Below are 22,570 nucleotides of genomic sequence, written 5' to 3'. Positions count from 1 at the left end.
TCTTTTTTTACTGGAGCTTTTTAGATCCAGTGTTTACATGTATCAATATAAAAGCGTTTAATGAAAAACTTGAATATCTGCCAAAATTTAGGAAAAGTTCCCTTTAAAATAAATATTAAATCAAGCACTTGGTAATACCTAACACATAACTTTTTTTATTGGTCCTCAGAACATTGACATTTTTTTCTTTCACAAACCTATAACCTTGAAGTAAATATTAGACAAATTATGCATACACAATTATAAAACATGCAAACATCAGCTGTTGTAACTATTGTGTCTAGACGACCAGGAATACCAATCCTTCCAAATCAGCTATGACACAACTTTACGCCATTTGGCTGAGTAGTGTAGCTCTGCCTATTCAGAGAAGACTCGAGCCATCTATCACTTTATAACATTTATAACTATAAATTTTTAACACATTTTATGAAACAGTTTGATCAGCTGCTGCCTCTTATCACATGCTGCTCGATGTACTGGTGTGTTGTTCATAACTTCCGGTTCCATCACATTTCCAACCAATTCCTCTATCAGTGGAACGTTTGAATCCAGACACAGGTTATGCAGGGGCATGTACACAGTTGATATTTCACAGCACTTATTGGACTTGAAAGGCCAACATCCACCAGTGGCATGCAGATATCTAAACAAATATCAAAAGTATTTCTTTAACATAGACATTTGTCTAAGTGACTAAATTGTCCTGATACCATTGACATTAATTTAATTTCAATATAAATTATATATAATATATAGCCTACAAAACACTTTATTTGTGCCTGTATTCACTATTAATGCACAATATCATTTAAATGCACTAGTAAACAATATTTCATACATAGAGTCTGATGATAAGCAAAATGAATTTTTAAGATTTAAAATAAAATAAATAAATCATCAGTTTATTTAAACGGACATTTTTTTATGAAACATCCTATTTACACATGCAAACAACCCTCAGTTATTATAAAAGTTAATTTACATATAAATTCTAAAATTTGATTATTAAAGTTGTACTTTATCAAGCTTTAAAAGTTACGTTTGATTTAAGACACTGTGAGAAAGAGATTGGCACTAATACTTCATTTAAATACTGTGTGGTAAGTTGATCTCGCACTAATAAGACTTATATTTCACAACCTATATAATATGTTACCAATCTCGTGATTTCAACACTCCAAATGCCCTTTCTACTACCCACCCTCTACATAGATGGTCATTGTAGGCCTGTTCCGCAGCATGGGAGGGATGAGGTTAAGGGGTCATCAGATTAGTCCTTAACGGATACCCACTATCTCCCAGCAGATGACCCTCATCATTGGTGCTCAGATATTGCTGTAAATTGAAATATTTTATTGGGCAGTTGCTTTGTCTTTGATAAAACAGCAGTCCACAGCTAATATTGTTAGATTAAGGTAGGAAAGCATCTCAATAATTTTCACAAAACTAGCTTAAGTATTATCAAATCACTATATTTTAGTTACCTTACCTAGATGAAATAATGTAACTTAAGACAATATTTAAAGATAATACTGATAGCTGCATTGGCTAACACATAAAAGAACAAAAGCTTGATCACACAGTGCTAATGGTGCTTATTGTGGTAGTTAATGATTTTTGCGCATGTACGTAACTAATGATTATTAGATGTCAAAGATGATAAGCATTACGCTTATTTCAACCTTTTATGGTATTTATCTGCTTTTATACCAAATTTAATGATAAGGTAATGAATCATAATACTGTATTTACATTTACCTCATGCTGGCATCAGCAACAGCCTGCATATTAATGGCATGGAATCCTCAGTAAACATCTCCCTTGGCAATATGCAATATGCCAAAATCTATAAAAAAATAAAAGTTATTCATTAACATGAAAGTGCTCATCATTTCATGTTCACATTACCAACACAAAAGGGAGGAATGCAGAAAAGGAGTAAATAAATAAAAAAGCCCCATCAATATGCACGAAATAAATTTTTTGGATGGGGGGTGCATATTTATAGCACTGCAGAATTGAATTTGACAAATAAATAAATTGTAATCAAATGGAAACAATATAGAAATAAATAAGGTAATTGTTCTGCAATTATTAAAGACATAAAGTACAATCTACTTTACTCACGCTCGATTGGTTAATCACAGCTTGGGTACTACTTACATGTACCCCTGGTATCATTAAGCATACTTGCATGTACCTCGGGTAAGGTTAATATACTAAAACGTACCCGGTCCTTATTAGACTGTACCCGAGTTGTATTATTGCCCAAAATTCGATGTGGTACAGTGCACTACAGATAAATGTAAAGCCATATTGTTTATCTAAATTAAACTTACCTTTTGAAAAAACTGCATCAACATGCTTTTTGAGTATAAATTTCGATGATATAAAGACTATTTGAGAAAAAAAATGACATAAATGTGAACATAATTAAAAAAATTAAGCCTACAACAACCCATTTAGCATTAAATTTCCGGCTATATTAAAGTATATTAACTGTAACAGGGTTAGCTCTACATGTAAGTATACTTAAAGAGTACCCGGGGTACAGGTAAGTAGTATCCGAGCTGACAATGACCAATCGAACAACATTGTAGATCTAATCAAATGAGAACAATATAGAAACAATTACCGGTAAGGTGATTTTTCTACAATTATTAAATACATAAGGTACCATTACTCAGCATCTACTTAACTAACCAATACAATAACTTGTTTAAAAATAGCAAACACAAACAACATCATGATGTCATATTCATTTTCATGATCACGATGTTATAATCAACAATTTCGAGGTAAAGTATTGTTCAATCATAACATTTGGAAGTAGAACAACTACAAGTTCAACATTAGCGGGTGGGGTAAATCAGTCTGCACTTAAAGTCATCGATAAGTACACGTCGACACAAAATAGAATGAGTTTAACATAAAGTCATTTGTAAAGAAACAAAACAATAAATGCTTAAACTAATAACGGTAATCATCGAATGCTTTTATTAAGAAAAGATACAACAATAACTTATTCTTCAACCATTTTGCAAAATCCGAGTTGTCAAATGCTAAGTAAACAAAGGGCAACTACTCTCAAGTTTTTGGGTTAAATGCTACTTATTTGCTATTTGAAAATAAATACAATTTTATAATTATACTTGTTTAAATCAATGATTTCTTCGCCTTATTTACATACCTAAGCGACGGAATGAAAGGGATGAGCTCGCCGGCAAGTTGGTGCTATGTCTTCCCCGATCAAAACCAATAATCGCTCTATTCCGAGCTTACTTAGACGATATATCGAAGCAATGTTCTCATCTCTTAGGTTTTCGAGAACAATCTCTCCCTTAAAAGCCTTGGCATTGGTAATTGTTCGTCTCCTGCCATCTTGGATGACAAAAACGACCGCCATTACGTTAATTTACGGGTGCCCTTACCCAGTCGTATATTTATGTATGAAATTTATGTAATTTTAATTTACGATTTGCTTGATGAAACGCGATTTCATTGAAACATCGTAATTTATGTAAATCGTAATTTACAACTAGTCGTAAATCGTTGATGAAACGGCTCCCAGAATCATCCTTTAATTGTATATTTTACATATTTAAGTAATGTTTAGGGTACTCTGGACAAAACATAAACATACACAATACATGTTCTTTGGATAGGCTTAATGAAGTATAGTACCTTACTAAATCAATGAAAAACTAAATACACACCTACATGGGGAGCTACTTCTTTTAAAGTCATTGTAATTTTTATTTTATTTTAGCTTTCAAAACACGGAAGCAATACATTTTAAGAACAAAATCGAAAGTATTTAATTTTCTGTAAGACATTGGAATCGTAGATATATAACCTCGCTAAGAAATATGACAATCATCAAATTATTGCTGCTACCTTTACTAACACATTTTTTTTGTATCCCTGCCAACATAAAAAATGGACACCAAGAACAATATTTATCAACAATTTTACGACTTTATTTGGGAAGGACCAAGCTACTTTCATTATTAAAGAATATAATGAAGGGGGGACTGAATATGATTAAAATATGTTCTTTTAAACAAGAGGGCCAAGACGGCCCTGAATCGCTCACCTGACTAACCTTGCAACATCAACTTAAATTCTATCACACCCATATACAATCCCAAGCCAGATTTCATTAATTAATACATTCTGACAAAATTGCATTAAGACGTGATGAAAACTGTGACCTCTAGGTTTGTTTTTCAAGATAAACAAGAGATGTGTTTGTCAAAAACACAATGCCCCCTATTTCGCCGCTTTGAAGCCATATATTTGACCTTGACATTTTACCACTCAAAATGTGCAGCTTCATGAGTTACTAGCAACCCCTGTTAAATTTAAAAATGTGTAAAACAATTGTTTTATTAATTTAGCTAGATAGATATTCCAAAAAGCTTTCCAAAACAGTTTGAATTGTTAAAATATCCACACCGGAAGAGAAGTTATGAACTATTTTTCAGAAATTGTGTCGATTCAGTGGAAAATATTGGTACTTATTACTACATAGTAAATGCGTTAAATCACAGCATCTTCGCCTTATGTTATTACAGAGAAATTTACATAACTTTTGTTATAAAGAAGATGTTTATTACTATAATCATAATGTGTGCATAACAAAAATAAACAGTTTACAACAAACCATTAATAGAAGTACATACATCATAACTCAAGCACATGTTCACAAAATAAGCATATGAGTAATTTACATTACATGAGCTCATGATGTCCTGAACATACATTTTAGCAGAAGGCCATAATCCACATCATGTGTGCGTAACAAAAACAACAACAGTACAACAAAACATTTATAGATATACACACATCATAACTCAATCAAATGTTCATAAAATAAGCACATGATAAATTTACATTACATGAGCACACATTTTAGCAGAAGGCCATAATCCGCCTCAACTTCAATCCAGCCCAAATCTTGAAAGCCCGTTTGAAATCAAACTTTTCCATTGGTGGGCTGTCTATGGACAAAATCAACAAGTTCTCCAAGTTTTCAATTTTAATAGAATTTCTGAGGGATGTTGAATGTCAATTTCCTTTCTACCAAGCCAATTAACTACATTCTCATATATGCTCTCTGCATTTGCTCTTTGAAGTTCAGCCACACCTAAAAAGTATGTATGTGGCAAAGCCATTCCAAACTCATCAGTTTCCAAAAGTCTAATATAGGTCTCTAAATTTTGCTTCACTGAAATGTCTGTACTCTAATCGATCATGATACTGTACTTGCATGATGTCTGTATCTTCTGGAGAAGATCACTCCTCAGAACGTCTGTCATACAGTTTTGAAATTCCGACACACTGGAGCTGTGTTCATATGACGTGTTAATGTCCACTCGAAGGTCATTGAGCTGGGTTGCACCCTGAAAATATATATTAATACGAATTTGCATCCTGAAATATAATTTATGATTTCAAGTATATTTTGCTCAATGTTTGTAGCAAACTTAAACAAAATCAAATTTTATCAATCAATTTAAAACAAATCAATTTGTTTTAAAGATGTTTTATTTATGTTTTTACCTGCAAGACACACAATCTGTTCAGGTCTGGAACCAGCGATGATGCGAGAGTATGTTGTGCAGCAAAGTACACATTAGTCATAGCCGACACTACAGCCGTATCACATTTGGATATTGCTGCAGCCTGCGCATTTGTCATTGATGTTTTCAGACGTCAATCTTGTGAGGCCTCTCTATGATCTGAAATAAAATTAAATATGCTTAATTTCAAAACAAAAGCTCATTTTGAAAAGTGTCAATATATATTTATTATGAACATAACAAAATATTATTGCTATTTTTAACATATTATTAATAATATAAAAATTGTTCCTGTTTATTCATTTTAATATTGATTGTCATTCTGATTTATTACCTTTTGATTTTTCGTGTTTTGAAATGTTGTCTTTTTTTCAAAATACTACACCTAAAGTGAATGAATTTGATTTTTGAAACTGTATGCATATTTTGCAATACATCGTTTTTGATTTTGCATTATAGTCTAACCACTACAATTCCGAAAGCCAAACATCTTTGAATGATCTATTATCAGATTTGATTTTTTAAGACCGTGTCATGAGTTTCATCAGAGTCCAAAGAACGCTTATTGCCTTTGGTCGCCATAATGGCAGTCGCAATTTCCGACACTTTCGCCGAAAATGTCAAGGGTTTTATACCCGTTCATCTATCGTCATTCACAATTGTAACACATTTAGCCTTTAATCATTACAAACATTACGAACTTCTCGAAATTAAAATCAATTATCAACTTCTTTACTTACGTTCATTGTGTGACTAAGTTGATAATTCGCTAACGGCTTTTACTCAAATTGATTGAAATTTGCAGCAATCTTTAATCTTTAATCAGATGTAATTGTTATTTAAGCCGATAAGATGTACGATTACATCATTGTTTTGTTTTCACACCAGTCATTTTCCTTTGTCTCGATGACCGGTTCTGACCGGTGTTTATGCCGACTGCGTATCAATTTTTCGGAGCAATAACACGGCGATGTATTGAAGCACAGTCTACAGCTGAAAGAGTTTATTATCTGGGCCGGCATTTGTCAGGAAAAAAATCCGATTATTTTATTCGCTGAATTTGCTAAATTTTCGTCATTGGCGAATCTGGCGAACGGCAGCGGGAGCCCTGTAACGATTAAAAATCAGTTATTATCAGGATAAACATTCTGACCATATTTCATTAAGATCAGATGAAAACTATGACCTCTATTGTCTACACAAGGTTTTTCTATGATTCGACCTAGTAACCTAGTTTTTGACCCTAGATAACCCAAATACAAACCCAACCCAGATTTCATTAAGATAAACATTCTGACCAAATTTCATAAAGATTGGATGAAAAATGTGACCTCTATTGTCTACACAAGGTTTTTCTATTATTTGACCTAGTGACCTCGTTTTTGGCCCCAGATGACCCAAATACAATCCCAACCCAGATTTAATCAAGAAAAACATTCTGACCAAATTTCATAAAGATTGGATGAAAACTGTGACCTCTATTGTGTACACAATGTTTTTATATTATTTGACCTAGTGACCTAGTTTTTGACCCTAGATGACCCAAATACAATCCCAATCCAGATTTTATCAAGATAAACATTCTGACTAAATTTCATAAAGATTGGATGAAAACTGTGACCTCTACTGTCTACACAAACAAATTGTTGACGGACATAAGCACACACGCACGCACGCACAACGGACGCCGGACATCACACGGTCACATAAGCTCACCATGTCACTTCGTGACAGGTGAACTAAAAATACATGAAACTGAAATGGCATAAAAGGAAGATGATATTCATTAGTTAAGTCGATTATATATTTCCAAATAATATTTAAAACTTGAAACTTGAACACAAAATGTTGGCTTTCTGTTTTGAACAACTATATATTTTACATTGAAGGCTGCTGATAATAAATTGATATAATGTTTTGTATATACCTCTTTTATCTTATAATAATTTGAACACTTACAAAAACCATGTCTTCAAAGGTATTCTTTATTTGAGAGATATTATGATAGAATGAAATTGATTTATTTAAAAATAATTTGTGTACAAAGATCTCGGAACAAACGTAATTTGTAATGCACCAGTGATTAATTAACATATAAGGTAAATACATTGTATATTGAAAATTTTTACGACATGCCATTTTTTACAACAAAACTCAAGGGCATATTTAACCAACATAAATTGAGGAAATAGTAACCAGCCCTAAAGATATCCGGATTTAAAACATGAATTACAACACCAAAATGAATTATTTTAAAATTGTTTGTATATCTGGATATTAAACGGTAAATGTTTCATTGTCAGACATGATAGAGGCAGCAATCTAATGTACAGCAGAGTTTCAGTTTCAGTCAACATTAGTAGTATCCAAATTTGTGCTACGTGTCATTATAATTATGTTCGATTCTTTCGTTGAAATGTGGCTTCAATTGTATTGATCCCCATCGGCTAAAACTGAATGTGGACGCCATTTTGTTCAGTTAAAGGGGTGTTGCTGCAGTTTTGCTGATTTTTTTCCACCAAATAGATTTTGTTCAAAATTTATATTCAAGTACTATATACAAATGCTATATGAATATGAAATAAAAATATAGGGTCACCGGCCTTGTTTTGATTTTATTCACCATTTTATAACATGTACTTTTTAATTTAAACTGGAAAATCTCTAATTGCCTCAAACCAATTAATAACCTATGAAATAGACAACATATAGATATTATATAAGCTGAGATACATAAAATACCATAAAATTAAACAACACAATGCAAAAAAAATGGAGAACACAAATTAAAATATAAAAAAATATGAATCGCGCCATGAGAAAACCACCCTTAATGACTTCGACGACGTCATCGGTAAATCGTCACTTTCATTACGTCATAATTTTCTGCGAAAAATTAATTTGCATTTGTGCGTGAGATATGTATTTACACGTGTGTTTTATATCGTTCGGAATTTAAAGGGACCGTCAACCAGATTGACGAAAAAAAGAAAAGTTTTAAAATACCTTATTTTTTTACAATTATTAGTTTAAATTAATTAAAATATCACCACTGGTATAAAACATTACTTGAAAAATGTTGCTAAGTTTTCATATTTTAAGTATATTCGGTAAGAAAGTTTGTCTACCAGGTAACTACCAGTAAACCATAAATAACGCAAGAAGATTGATCATCATCGTCACGTGGTAAACTCAGGATTGCAAAATGTGCATGTGAAGTGATTTGTATATTTATAAATATATAGTGACCAATCTACTTGCATTATTTATTGTGTGTATATAGTTATGTCACCTATTTTCGAGATGTACTTTCGATTTCACGTCGCGAAATTTTATTACTGAATTACGGAATACCGTTAGTGCCATCGTGGTTACACATTTAAATCCAGAGGGCGACAATGTGATAGTGTAATAGTACGATGACGACAGTGCGACAATACATGGCGACAATGCGATAGTACACTGGCGATGGTGCGATAATACGATGACGAAATTGCGACAATACGATGACGACAGTGCGACTATACGATGGCGACAGTGCGATAGTACGATGGCGACAATGCGATAGTGAGATAATACGATGACGACAGTGCGACAATACGATGATGACAGTGCGACAATACGATTGCGACAGTGCGATAGTACGATGGCGACAATGCGATAGTAAGATAATACGATAACGAAAGTGCGACAATACGATGACGACAGTGCGACTATACGATGGCGACAGTGCGATAGTACGATGGCGACAATGCGATGGTGCGATAATACGATGACGACAGTGCGACGAAACGATGACGAGAGTGCGACAATACGATGGCGACAGTGCAATAGTACGGCTGAATGGGTCAAGTTCCTCCCGGGTACTTCTTCCCCGTACCCCGGGTACTTAGAAGTATACTTCACCGTACACCGATTTTCAAATGATACTTTTGGGTACCCCGGTATACTTACAGGTACCCCATCTTTCCTAATAAAAAAATTCGTACCCAAATTTTTTTTCGTACCCAACATTTCCGTACACAATTTTTTTTTCGTACCCAAAAATGTCGTACACAATTTTTTTTTCGTACACACATTTTTGTTCATACCCCAATTTTTTTTGGCACAATTGTTTCGTTCCAATAATTTTAGTATCAAATTTGTATTTCGTACCCACATTTTATTTCGTACCCAAATTTTTTGCGTCAAAATTTTTTCATACCCAAAATTGGCGTACCCACATTTTTTTTTGCGTACCCAAAATGTTCATACCTACACTTTTTCATACCCAAAACTTTCGTACCCACATTTTTTTCATAACGAAAATTTTTGTACCCACATTTTTTTTCATACCCAAAATTATCTGGGTTTTTTCGTAAACATATGTAAAAAAAATGTGGGTACGATAATTTTGGGTACATAAAAAATGTGGCAACGAAAATTGTGGTAACGAACAAAAATGTGGGAACGAACATTTGGGTACGAAACAAATTATGCCAAAAAATTAATTTGGGTAAAAACAAAACTTGGGTACAAACAAATTGTAGGTACGACAATTTTGGGTACGAAAAAAATGTGGGTACGAAAATTGTGGGAACGAACAAAATGTGGGTACGATTTTATTTTTTTTTGGAAAGATGGGATACCTGTAAGTATACCGGGGTACCCAAAAGTATCATTTGAAAATCGGTGTACGGTGAAGTATACTTCAAAGTACCCGGGGTACGGGGAAGTAGTACCCGGGGGGAACTTGACCCATTCAGCGATAGTACGATGGCGACAATGTGATAGTGCGATAATACGATGGCAACAGTGCGACAATACATTAGCGACAGTGCGATAGTACGATGGTGATAATGCGATAATACGAAGGTGAGAGTACGATATGATTATCGCATTGTCGCCATCGTACCATCGCACTGTCGCCATCGTATTGTCGCACTATTGCATTGTCGTCATCGTACTAGCGCGTTGTCGCATTGAAGCCATCGTACTATCGCATTGTCGCAATCGTATTGTCGCACTGTCGTCATCGTATTTTCGCACTGTCGTCATCGTACTATCGCATTGTCGCCCTCTGGATTTTAATGTGTAACCACGATGGTCCTAACGGTATTCCGTACCGAATATACTGAAATTATGAAAAATTAACAACTTTTTTCAGGTAATGTCATAAACCAGTCGTGATATTTTAATCAATATAAACTAATGATTGTAAAAATACGGTATTTAAGAACTTTTCTTTTTTCGTCAATCTGGTTGACGGTCCCTTTAAGAACTTGTGAAATGAATGCCGAACTTGAGGTAAGAACCTTAATACTATATTCATTCATTTTAGATTATGATTATTTTGCAAAATTTGTCACTGAATAAATTGTTTAAAGTTATTTATTAAAGCCTCCTATTGATAATTAAACCACGTAACGTATTGTTTTTGCACTGAATCATTGAAAGACACTGTGGTTGATCGTAGAATATTTTCAGACAATTACTTTTTTATTTTTTATTTTTTAAACCATGATTCACTGTCTAATATGTGATGTTCTATCTAAATTGTATGAATGTTTAGTTCATTATTAACGCCTCTTAATATATTGCTGCTTGCGAAGAGCGAAGTGTACGGTAAATTCATAAATAAAACCATACTTCGTAAATTTACGCACTGTTAAAAATTTTCAGACATTATTGGTAAATTCGTATTCTTAGCAATACCATACTTCGTAAATTTACCAACTAGTAAAACTTTTCAGAAATACTTCATCAATTCATATATTCTCAACCAAATCTTACTTCGTAAATTTACGCACTATTAACAATTTTCCGAAATATGAGGTCAATTCATATTTTCTTAACAAAACCATACTTCGTAAATTTACGCCCTATTATATATTTTCAGAAATACTTTGTAAATTCATAGATTCTTAACCAAAAAATACTTCGTAAATTTACGCACTATTAAAAAAAAAACAGTCATAGATTCTTAACAAAACCATACTTCGTAAATTTACGCACTATTAAAAACTTTCAGAAATACTTGGTAAATTCAAGATTCTGAACAAAAACATACTTCGTAAATTTACGCACTATTAAAAACTTTCAGAAATACTTGGTGAATTCATAGATTCATAACAAAACATACTTCGTAAATTTACGCACTATTAAAAACTTTCAGAAATACTTGGTGAATTCATAGATTCTTAACAAAACATACTTCGTAAATTTACGCACTATTAAAAAATGTCAGTATTTTGTGAATTCATAGATTCTTAACAAAAACATACTTCGTAAATTTACGCACTATTTAACATTTTCAGAAATACTTGGTAAATTCAAAACCATACTTCGTAAAATTACGCACTATTAAAACTTTTCAGACATAATTGGTTAATTCATATTCTTAATAATACCATACTTCGTAAATTTACGAACTAGTAAAACTTTTCAGAAATACTTTGTCAATTCATATATCCTTAACAAAACCATACTTCGTAAATTTACGCACTACTATTTTTTTTCAGAATTACTTTATCAATTCATATATTCTCAGGAAAATCTTACTTCGTAAATTTACGCACTATTAACAATTTTCAGAAAAATACCAGGTCAATTCATATATTCTTAACAAAATCATACTTCGTAAATTTACGCACTATTATATATTTTCAGAAATTCTTTGTAAATTCATAGATTCTTAACCAAAAAATACTTCGTAAATTTACGCACTATTAAAAAAAAAACAGTCATAGATTCTTAACAAAACCATACTTCGTAAATTTACGCACTATTAAAAACTTTCAGAAATACTTGGTAAATTCAAGATTCTGAACAAAAACATACTTCGTAAATTTACGCACTATTAAAAACTTTCAGAAATACTTGGTGAATTCATAGATTCATAACAAAACATACTTCGTAAATTTACGCACTATTAAAAACTTTCAGAAATACTTGGTGAATTCATAGATTCTTAACAAAACATACTTCGTAAATTTACGCACTATTAAAAAATTTCAGTATTTGGTGAATTCATAGATTCTTAACAAAAACATACTTCGTAAATTAACGCACTATTTAACATTTTCAGAAATACTTGGTAAATTCATATTCTTCTACATAAAACCATACTTCGTAAATTTACACACTATTAAAACTTTTCAGACATAATTGGTAAATTCATATTCTTAATAATACCATACTTCGTAAATTTACGAACTTGTAAAACTTTTCAGAAATATTTTGTCAATTCATATATCCTTAACAAAACCATACTTCGTAAATTTACGCAATACTATTTTTTTTCTGAATTACTTCATCAATTCATATATTCTCAGGAAAACCTTACTTCGTAAATTTACGCACTATTAACAATTTTCAGAAATACCAGGGGGCCGTTTCATCAATAATTACGTATTTTTATACGATCGTAAATTATGTATCGAGATTAATGTAGTCGTTTACGATTTTACATAAACTCCGTTTCATCAACGAAATCGTAAATGCAACATACATAAAATACGACTACTTAAATATACGTATTTTGTAACCGAAAAAAATAGTGACACAGTCTGAAAAATTGCATGACGTAATTTTCGCGCGTTCTGTCAGCTAAGGCAAACATCGCACAAAAAAACATACTCCTATAAATATGAGGTCGAATTACGTCTAATTATTTGGACTAACAAAAACAATGCTAGTTGTGAATCGAAACAAAAACAAACACTGGAAAACGACGTGTAGACCGGTGTGGAAGGCTACCGAATGCTGTTTGGCCGACACTCTCCTTCCGTTACTAAACGCAAAAAGAAGTTATTTTGGATGGAGACGGTTGAAATGTGAGTTGAGAACTTGTTGGTTATGAATGAAGACAGCTGAAATAATTCGCGTTCAGGATAAATCTGAACACGAATTATTTCAGCCAAGTGTCTGCCAAAGCAAAAATCATCATAAGACTCTAAGGCGGCAATTGATATTGACAAGAATGAAGATTTTTTGCTTATTTTCTTTATCCATGAATAAAAATGTATTGGTAAGATTAATTGTTTTGTTATTTCTATGCAGAAATGTGACTGTGGTGTAGATCAATTAACAGTTTAATAATATAATTTAATAGAGACCAATCGGAATTCAGGCTGACAATAACTAGACATCATGGATTGAAAGTTTGTCATGTCAGCATTTTTGTGTTCAATTATCAAATATTTTATTTCAATAAGGTATTAGATTCACATGACACAACATGTTTAGTAATCACAAATGTCATATCATTGAGAATGCTATTTGTTTGTCTATTATATAGGGGATATTTGTTGGATTCAGTGGATCATCGTTTTTAATTCACGAGTGATCATAGACAATGATATTTTCACAAGTGGCGCAGCCACGAGTGAAAATATATATTTTCTATGATCACGAGTGAATTAAAATCAATATTTCACCGAATCCAACAAATTTTCTTTTTTTGCTTTTTTCGCAGTTTATATACATTGTTAAAGAGTTTTACTTAAGAATGTCGTTGGGATTATGTCGTCATTTTGTCAAATAAATTACGTCATTTCACATTAAGCAATGAAAATAATCGATAATTCTCACTGATAATTTTCATTGTTTGAAATAGTGAAATTATCCGTTTTAATCCACCGATATTTCTCTATAAACCACAGGAAAGCATTAAATAAATATCATTTTCCACAATAATTTATTATAGTGTTGATTCACAAGATGTAAATAATCATCATTGATTTATATTGCTTTCTCTGCAAAACTGTGTTACATGTAAAGATCACAAATGCAGTTTTCATTTCTTTGTTTTTCCAGAAAAGAAAATGTTATTACTGGCTGAAGGACCAAAATTGAATGGACAGAGAACACGGTTGACAAAACTCAAACAGAAGTTGTGTCACTCAGCTACATTAAAACATAAAACTGAAGGCAGAAGCAACAACTAGTAATTATTTATTTTATCTATAGATTATAGTAAAGCTGACTGCTGTTTTCGGAGAAAACCCAAGGTATTGTCATAGCCAGCGTGTCGTGTCGTCCGTGTCATGCTCAGTCCTTAACATTTTGTCGATGTATTGAACTTTGGCCATAAAATCAAAGTGCTTCCACCTATAACTTGGAAACTTCATATGCAGCTCCACCATGACGAGTTCTACACGCCTCACCCATATTTGGGTCACTAGGTCAAAGGTGAAGGACCTTAAAATAATTCTGACAAGCTTTTATTCGTTAAAAAATGCACCCGTAGCCGAGCGTTCACACCTGTTATGCGGTGCTCTTGTTTTTCATTGTACTCTGTTTTATGGGGATAAAGTATTGCTGCATTTTTTCATTTAACTTTATTACCGGTAACCTATTTACCAGGGTATGAACTTGTGTGTCAAGGTATTTTTTATTTAATTCTTTCAACATCCATGTACTTAAAAAAGAAATTGGAATGTAGAGCATTAGTGTCACACACAAATGTTGAGTTTAAGTTCAGAAAGCTAGGTTAATTTTGCAATACAAAAACCAACTTTCAGAAACAAAACCAGGTCATGTAGGCATGCTTACTTATTATGACCATATGTTGTGTATTTAATATTTAGTTCTGTTAAATGTATAAACTAGTAAATTTATCTGCTTGCAGCAACATGTGAAGAATGAAGCAACAGCGTAATAAAACTCGGGAGGAGATGTTGATGGCGTCAAGGGAAAGATATGCCATTCAGAGGGACATAAGCAATAATCATGAGGAACTGGTTTCTCTTTAAAAAAAATGAAATTCTAAATTGCTCAATTGTTTCTGGAACTTTTAATTGATTTTACATGTGATGGTGTTCAGTGAGTCCATGAAACTTATTATTACACATACTATCATGTAAGATATAAATTGTCATATGAATTATAATACCATGCCCAGTTAATATATTTTACTTCCTGATTAATAATAAATATTTGTGAATGTTCTTTGTGTTTTATTCATTGAAAACTAGTGTAATAGCAACTGTTATCAAATACCATAAACATTATTATCATAAACATTTCAATAAAAATACAAAAAAAATGCACAGGTAAACAACATTTTAACGGTAGATGACTAAATAATTAAACAGAGACTCATAAAGGGGTAAAGTTTAGTAAATACATTCGGAAACAATCTTATATATTGAAAACTTCTATTTTTTTATGACAATAATATCCATATTTATAGACAGCACACTTATTATAATAAAGTACCGTTACATTTACAAGCCCACTTTTTATGCCCCCCTTCAAAGAAGAGGGGGTATATTGTTTTGCTTGGTCGGTCTGTCCACCAGATGGTTTCCGGATGATAGATAACTCAAGAAATCTTAGGACATAGGATCATGAAACTTCATAGGTAGATTAATCATGACTGGCATGATCCCTATTGATTGTCAGGTCACTAAGTCAAAGGTCAAGGTCACAGTGAGTTGAAACAGTAAAATGATTTCCAGATGATGAATTAAGAATGCTTACGCCTAGGATCATGAAACTTCATAGGTACATTGATCATGACTTGCAGATGACCCCTATTGATTTTCAGGTCACTAGGTAAAATGTCAAGGTCACTGTGACTCAAAATAGTAAAATGGTTTCCGGATGGTAACTCAAGAATGCCAACAGCTAGGATTATGAAACTTCGTAGGTACATTGATCATGTCTGGCAGATGACTCCTATTGATTTTCAGGTCACTAAGTCAAAGGTCAAGTTCACAGTGACAAAAAACGTATTCACACAATGACTGCCACTACAACTGACAGCCCAAATGGGGGGCATGCATGTTTTACTAACAGCCCTTGTTTTAATGTGGCTTTGAGAATGTTCATTACAGAGAACACCTTTTAGAGCGAAAGTCAGTGGGTAAAATATCACTTGAATAATTGTTAATGGGGAAAAGTACCTTGAGTATATGATCTTTTCTGGAGCTCAGATAACTGTTCAATATTCAAGGGACCTTTTCCAGTTTTGGTAAATTGACTAAATTAAACAAAATAAGTTTAAGATTCGCAAACATTTGTTGTAGTTATGATATTTGTGAGGAAACAGTAATACTGAACATTTACCATGCTCTAAAATATCCAATATATGCAACTTTTGACGATTTAAAAACTTGAAAATTTTAAAGCGTTGCAACTATCTGCTGCAACACTCGACGATTGAATAATTTGTAGAGTTCTGTTGTTGTCGTAATATTTTGTGACACGATGAGGATTGCTTATATAAAGTGTAAAATACATCACTCATTGTATCAACATGGACGGACAAGTGGTCTTAGTGTGAGGCTTTTACTTCAGGGGTCAGTGGTTTGAGCCCTGTAGGAGTTACTTTTTATCTTTCTTTAATTGTATTCTTTTTTTACTGGAGCTTTTTAGATCCAGTGTTTACATTTATCAATATAAAAGCATTTAATGAAAAACTTGAATATCTGCCAAAATTTAGGAAAAGTTCCCTTTAAAATAAATATTAAATCAAGCACTTGGTAATACCTAACACATAACTTTTTTTATTGGTCCTCAGAACATTGACATTTTTTTCTTTCACAAACCTATAACCTTGAAGTAAATATTAGACAAATTATGCATACACAATTATAAAACATGCAAACATCAGCTGTTGTAACTATTGTGTCTAGACGACCAGGAATACCAATCCTTCCAAATCAGCTATGACACAACTTTACGCCATTTTGCTGAGTAGTGTAGCTCTGCCTATTCAGAGAAGACTCGAGCCATCTATCACTTTATAACATTTATAACTATAAATTTTTAACACATTTTATGAAACAGTTTGATCAGCTGCTGCCTCTTATCACATGCTGCTCGATGTACTGGTGTGTTGTTCATAACTTCCGGTTCCATCACATTTCCAACCAATTCCTCTATCAGTGGAACGTTTGAATCCAGACACAGGTTATGCAGGGGCATGTACACAGTTGATATTTCACAGCACTTATTGGACTTGAAAGGCCAACATCCGCCAGTGGCATGCAGATATCTAAACAAATATCAAAAGTATTTCTATAACATAGACATTTGTCTAGGTGACTAAATTGTCCTGATACCATTGACATTAATTTAATTTCAATCAGGCTTTTTCCGCTCCATTTTGGGAAAACGCCACACTGGAATTTTGGGAATTTCGCGTCGTGAAAAAGCCCATTTTGGGAAAAAAATTATTCGCAAAATTGGCTCAATTGGGAAAAATTATTGCATATAAATAGTGTTTCTTATATTTCAAAGAAGCCATTAACTGGTAAATAACGACTATTTGGATAACTTATTTTTAAAATTTTACAAAATATTATGAACATGTGTGATAAGTGCAGGTTTTTTAATCTTAATTTGGTGAAAAGGCTTGGCCTTTTATGAGGTGAAAAAAATGGTGCGAAGCGCCGGATTTTGAGGAAAATAAGGAAAGTCTTAAATAATCATTAACATATTTTACAGTTTTTAAAACAAATTCAAGGCAACAGATAATTTAATTATGCAATACTTTCTATTTTCTACACCAGATCAGGTCAACTTATATATTTTAAGGGTAAAAAAAAAAAAAAAAATTTTTTTTTTTTTTTTTTTCAATTGGGAATTTTTTTTTTCAATTGGGAAAAAAACAACCAGATTTGCATTGGGAATGGGGCCGAATTTCGGACCCGTGGCATAGGGCGGAAAAAGCCTGTCAATATAAATTATATATAATATATAGCCTACAAAACACTTTATTTGTGCCTGTATTCACTATTAATGCACAATATCATTTAAATGCACTATTTCATACATAGAGTCTGATGATAAGCAAAATGAATTTTTAAGATTTAAAATAAAATGAATAAATCATCAGTTTATTTAAACAGACATTTTTTTATGAAACATCATATTTACACATGCAAACAACCCTCAGTTATTATAAAAGTTAATTTACATATAAATTCTAAAATTTGATTATTAAAGTTGTACGTTATCAAGCTTTAGAAGTTACGTTTGATTTAAGACACTGTGAGAAAGAGATTGGCACTAATACTTCATTTAAATACTGTGTGGTAAGTTGATCTCGCACTAATAAGACTTATATTTCACAACCTATATAATATGTTACCAATCTCGTGATTTCAACACTCCAAATGCCCTTTCTACTACCCACCCTCTACATAGATGGTCATTGTAGGCCTGTTCCGCAGCATGGGAGGGATGAGGTTAAGGGGTCATCAGGTTAGTCCTTAACGGATACCCACTATCTCCCAGCAGATGACCCTCATCATTGGTGCTCAGATATTGCTGTAAACTGAAATATTTTATTGGGCAGTTGCTTTGTCTTTGATAAAACAGCAGTCCACAGTTAATATTGTTAGATTAAGGTAGGAAAGCATCTCAATAATTTTCACAAAACTAGCTTAAGTATTATCAAATCACTATATTTTAGTTACCTTACCTAGATGAAATAATGTAACTTAAGACAATATTTAAAGATAATACTGATAGCTGCATTGGCTAACACATAAAAGAACAAAAGCTTGATCACACAGTGCTAATGGTGCTTATTGTGGTAGTTAATGATTTTTGCGCATGTACGTAACTAATGATTATTAGATGTCAAAGATGATAAGCATTACGCTTATTTCAACCTTTTATGGTATTTATCTGCTTTTATACCAAATTTAATGATAAGGTTATTAATCATAATACTGTATTTACATTTACCTCATGCTGGCATCAGCAACAGCCTGCATATTAATGGCATGGAATCCTCAGTAAACATCTCCCTTGGCAATATGCAATATGCCAAAATCTATAAAAAAATAAAAGTTATTCATTAACATGAAAGTGCTCATCATTTCATGTTCACATTACCAACACAAAAGGGAGGAATGCAGAAAAGGAGTAAATAAATAAAAAAGCCCCATCAATATGCACGAAATAAATTTTTTGGATGGGGGGTGCATATTTATAGCACTGCAGAATTGAATTTGACAAATAAATAAATTGTATTCAAATGGAAACAATATAGAAATAAATAAGGTAATTGTTATGCAATTATTATAGACATAAGGTACAATCTACTTTACTCACGCTCGATTGGTTATTCACAGCTTGGGTACTACTTACATGTACCCCTGGTATCATTAAGCATACTTGCATGTACCTCGGGTAAGGTTAATATACTTAAACGTACCTGGTCCGTATTAGACTGTACCCGAGTTGTATTATTGCCCAAAATTCGATGTGGTACAGTGCACTACAGATAAATGTAAAGCCATATTGTTTATCTAAATTAAACTTACCTTTTGAAAAAATTGCATCAATATGCTTTTTGAGTATAAATTTCGATGATATAAAGACTATTTGAGAAAAAAAATGACATTAATGTGAACATAATTAAAAAAATTAAGCCTACAACAACCCATTTAGCATTAAATTTCCGGCTATATTAAAGTATATTAACTGTAACAGGGTAAGCTCTACATGACGTAAGTATACTTAAAGAGTACCCGGGGTACAGGTAAGTAGTATCCGAGCTGACAATGACCAATCGAACAACATTGTAATCAAATGAGAACAATATAGAAACAATCAAGGTGATTTTTCTACAATTATTAAATACATAAGGTACCATTACTCAGCATCTACTTAACTCACCAATACAATAACTTGTTTAAAAATAGCAAACACAAACAATATCATGATGTCATATTCATTTTCATGATCACGATGTTATAATCAACAATTTCGAGGTAAAGTATTGTTCAATCATAACATTTGGAAGTAGAACAACTACAAGTTCAACATTAGCGGGTGGGGTAAATCAGTCTGCACTTAAAGTCATCGATAAGTACACGTCGACACAAAATAGAATGAGTTTAACATAGTCATTTGTAAAGAAACACAACAATAAATGCTTTAACTAATAACGGTAATCATCGAATGCTTTTATTAAGAAAAGATACAACAATAACTTATTCTTCAACCATTTTGCAAAATCCGAGTTGTCAAATGCTAAGTAAACAAAGGGCAACTACTCTCAAGTTTTTGGGTTAAATGCTACTTATTTGCTATTTGAAAATAAATACAATTTTATAATTATACTTGTTTAAATCAATGATTTCTTCGCCTTATTTACATACCTAAGCGACGGAATGAAAGGGATGAGCTCGCCGACAAGTTGGTGCTATGTCTTCCCCGATCAAAACCAACAATCGCTCTATTCCGCCCTTACTTAGACGATATATCGAAGCAATGTTCTCATCTCTTAGGTTTTCGAGAACAATCTCTCCCTTAAAAGCCTTGGCATTGGTAATTGTTCGTCTCCTGCCATCTTGGATGACAAAAACGACCGCCATTACGTTAATTTACGGGTGCCCTTACCCAGTCGTATATTTATGTATGAAATTTATGTAATTTTAATTTACGATTTGCTTGATGAAACGCGATTTCATTGAAACATCGTAATTTATGTAAATCGTAATTTACAACTAGTCGTAAATCGTTGATGAAACGGCTCCCTGGTCAATTCATATATTCTTAACAAAACCATACTTCGTAAATTTACGCACTATTATATTTTTTCAGAAATACCCCGTACTTTGTCAATTCATTTATTCTCAACAAAATCATATTTCCTAAATTTATGCTGCATTAAAAATTTTCAGAAATACAAAGTCATGTACATGGTCAGTTCATATATTCTTAACATAAGTCGAACATTTACACACTATTATATATTTTCAGAAATACTCGGTACTTGGCAAATTCATAGCAAAACCAGACTTCCTTAATTTACGCATTATTAAACAATTTCAGAAATACTTGGTGAATTCATAGATTCTTAACAAAACCAGACTTCGTAAATTTACGCATTAAAAAAAAACAACAGAAATACTTGTTTAATTCATAGATTCTTAACATAACCATACTTCGTAAATTTACGCACTATACATTTTTTTCAGAAATACTTGATAAATTCATAGATGTCATCATTGTTGGTATTTATACGAACATTTTCAGGGAAAAGGTCTTTTTTTTGCATTAACAATCAACATTTTTGATATTTCGTATTAATACGAACTATTATTAACTGTCATCTTTGTTCGTATTAAAACGAACATTTTCACAAAAAAAGTCATTTTTTGCATTAAAAATCAACATTTTTGATACTTGTATTAATACAGCTATTATAAATTGTCATCATTTTACATATTCATACAAACATTTCCAGGGATAAAAATTCAGTTTTGTCACTAAATATAGTCAGTCGCGAGAGAGCCTAGTCTTTTTTAAGGAGAAATTTGCACAGATTTTCTCCCATATTAGTGTCAGATACTGTTTGATTGTTTGTGGATTTCTTGAACTAGATTGTCAGGTTTTACAACAGGCAAAGTTTGCAATTTGAATTTAATGTCTGGTGCAACATGACTTTCTGACCCATCAGAGCCTTCGACATCATGCTCTTGTAGTACCTTTACTTCTGCAGCGTCGGCTTCAAAAGCTTTTTGCTGAGAAAGAACTTGAAGATTCGCTTCTGATTCAGCCTTTTGTTTCAAAAGAGCTGCTTCTTGTTGAGTATATTTCAGTGTTATCTTGGCAGATTCGGCTTCTGCTTTTTTCAATGCGATGAGTTCACTCCTACGGCTAGAGGATCTCGAACTGTGTGTCTTCACACCACCATGGACAGAGTTTGGCTTCATGCTGGATATGACTTTTTTTAATATTGATAGTTTATTTTGGTCAATCTTTTCCAGCGCATGTAACTTTGCTTTTTCCTGTAGCGACACATCTGTAGTGAGAGCCGATAATTCTTTAAGACTTGCTTCACTTTTCACATTTTTTTAAGTACACTTCAAATTCGTCTTTAACTTTTACGTAACTTTCATAGGTAATTGCTGTTCAATCAGGTTAATTTCACCAACATTACTCTCATAAGTTAAACTACTTACTATGCACAAACTTTCAGTCACTTTGCGCCATGAAGCAGAACAGCGCTTCCTAAAGTCATCAATTCTCTC

The 22,570-nt window shown here is 32.5% G+C and overlaps 2 long non-coding RNA genes across 9 annotated transcripts; one reads left to right on the top strand and one right to left on the bottom strand.

Annotated features, from left to right (window-relative positions):
* Positions 1-132: 132 nt before the first annotated feature.
* On the bottom strand, positions 133-22,142 carry LOC127841147 (uncharacterized). Of its 8 annotated transcripts, none has more exons than XR_008030725.1 (4): positions 20,537-20,600; positions 19,272-19,359; positions 18,715-18,848; positions 133-646 (listed from the first exon to the last, which is right to left on the bottom strand). It is a non-coding gene; the product is annotated as an uncharacterized LOC127841147 (long non-coding RNA). The 8 variants fall into 8 exon arrangements; XR_008030730.1 differs by lacking the exons at positions 133-646; positions 20,537-20,600 and adding exons at positions 17,058-17,571; positions 20,693-22,142 and having other exon boundaries at positions 18,715-18,855; XR_008030727.1 differs by lacking the exons at positions 133-646; positions 20,537-20,600 and adding exons at positions 17,058-17,571; positions 20,693-22,127.
* LOC127841145 (uncharacterized) lies at positions 13,038-15,517 on the top strand. The gene is made up of 3 exons (XR_008030721.1): positions 13,038-13,402; positions 14,385-14,514; positions 15,199-15,517. It is a non-coding gene; the product is annotated as an uncharacterized LOC127841145 (long non-coding RNA).
* Positions 22,143-22,570: the final 428 nt, after the last annotated feature.

The sequence above is a fragment of the Dreissena polymorpha genome, chromosome 8 (genome assembly GCF_020536995.1).
Source record: "Dreissena polymorpha isolate Duluth1 chromosome 8, UMN_Dpol_1.0, whole genome shotgun sequence".
Taxonomy (NCBI): Eukaryota; Metazoa; Mollusca; class Bivalvia; order Myida; family Dreissenidae; genus Dreissena; species Dreissena polymorpha.
This window is presented reverse-complemented; position numbering and strand designations above follow the sequence as displayed.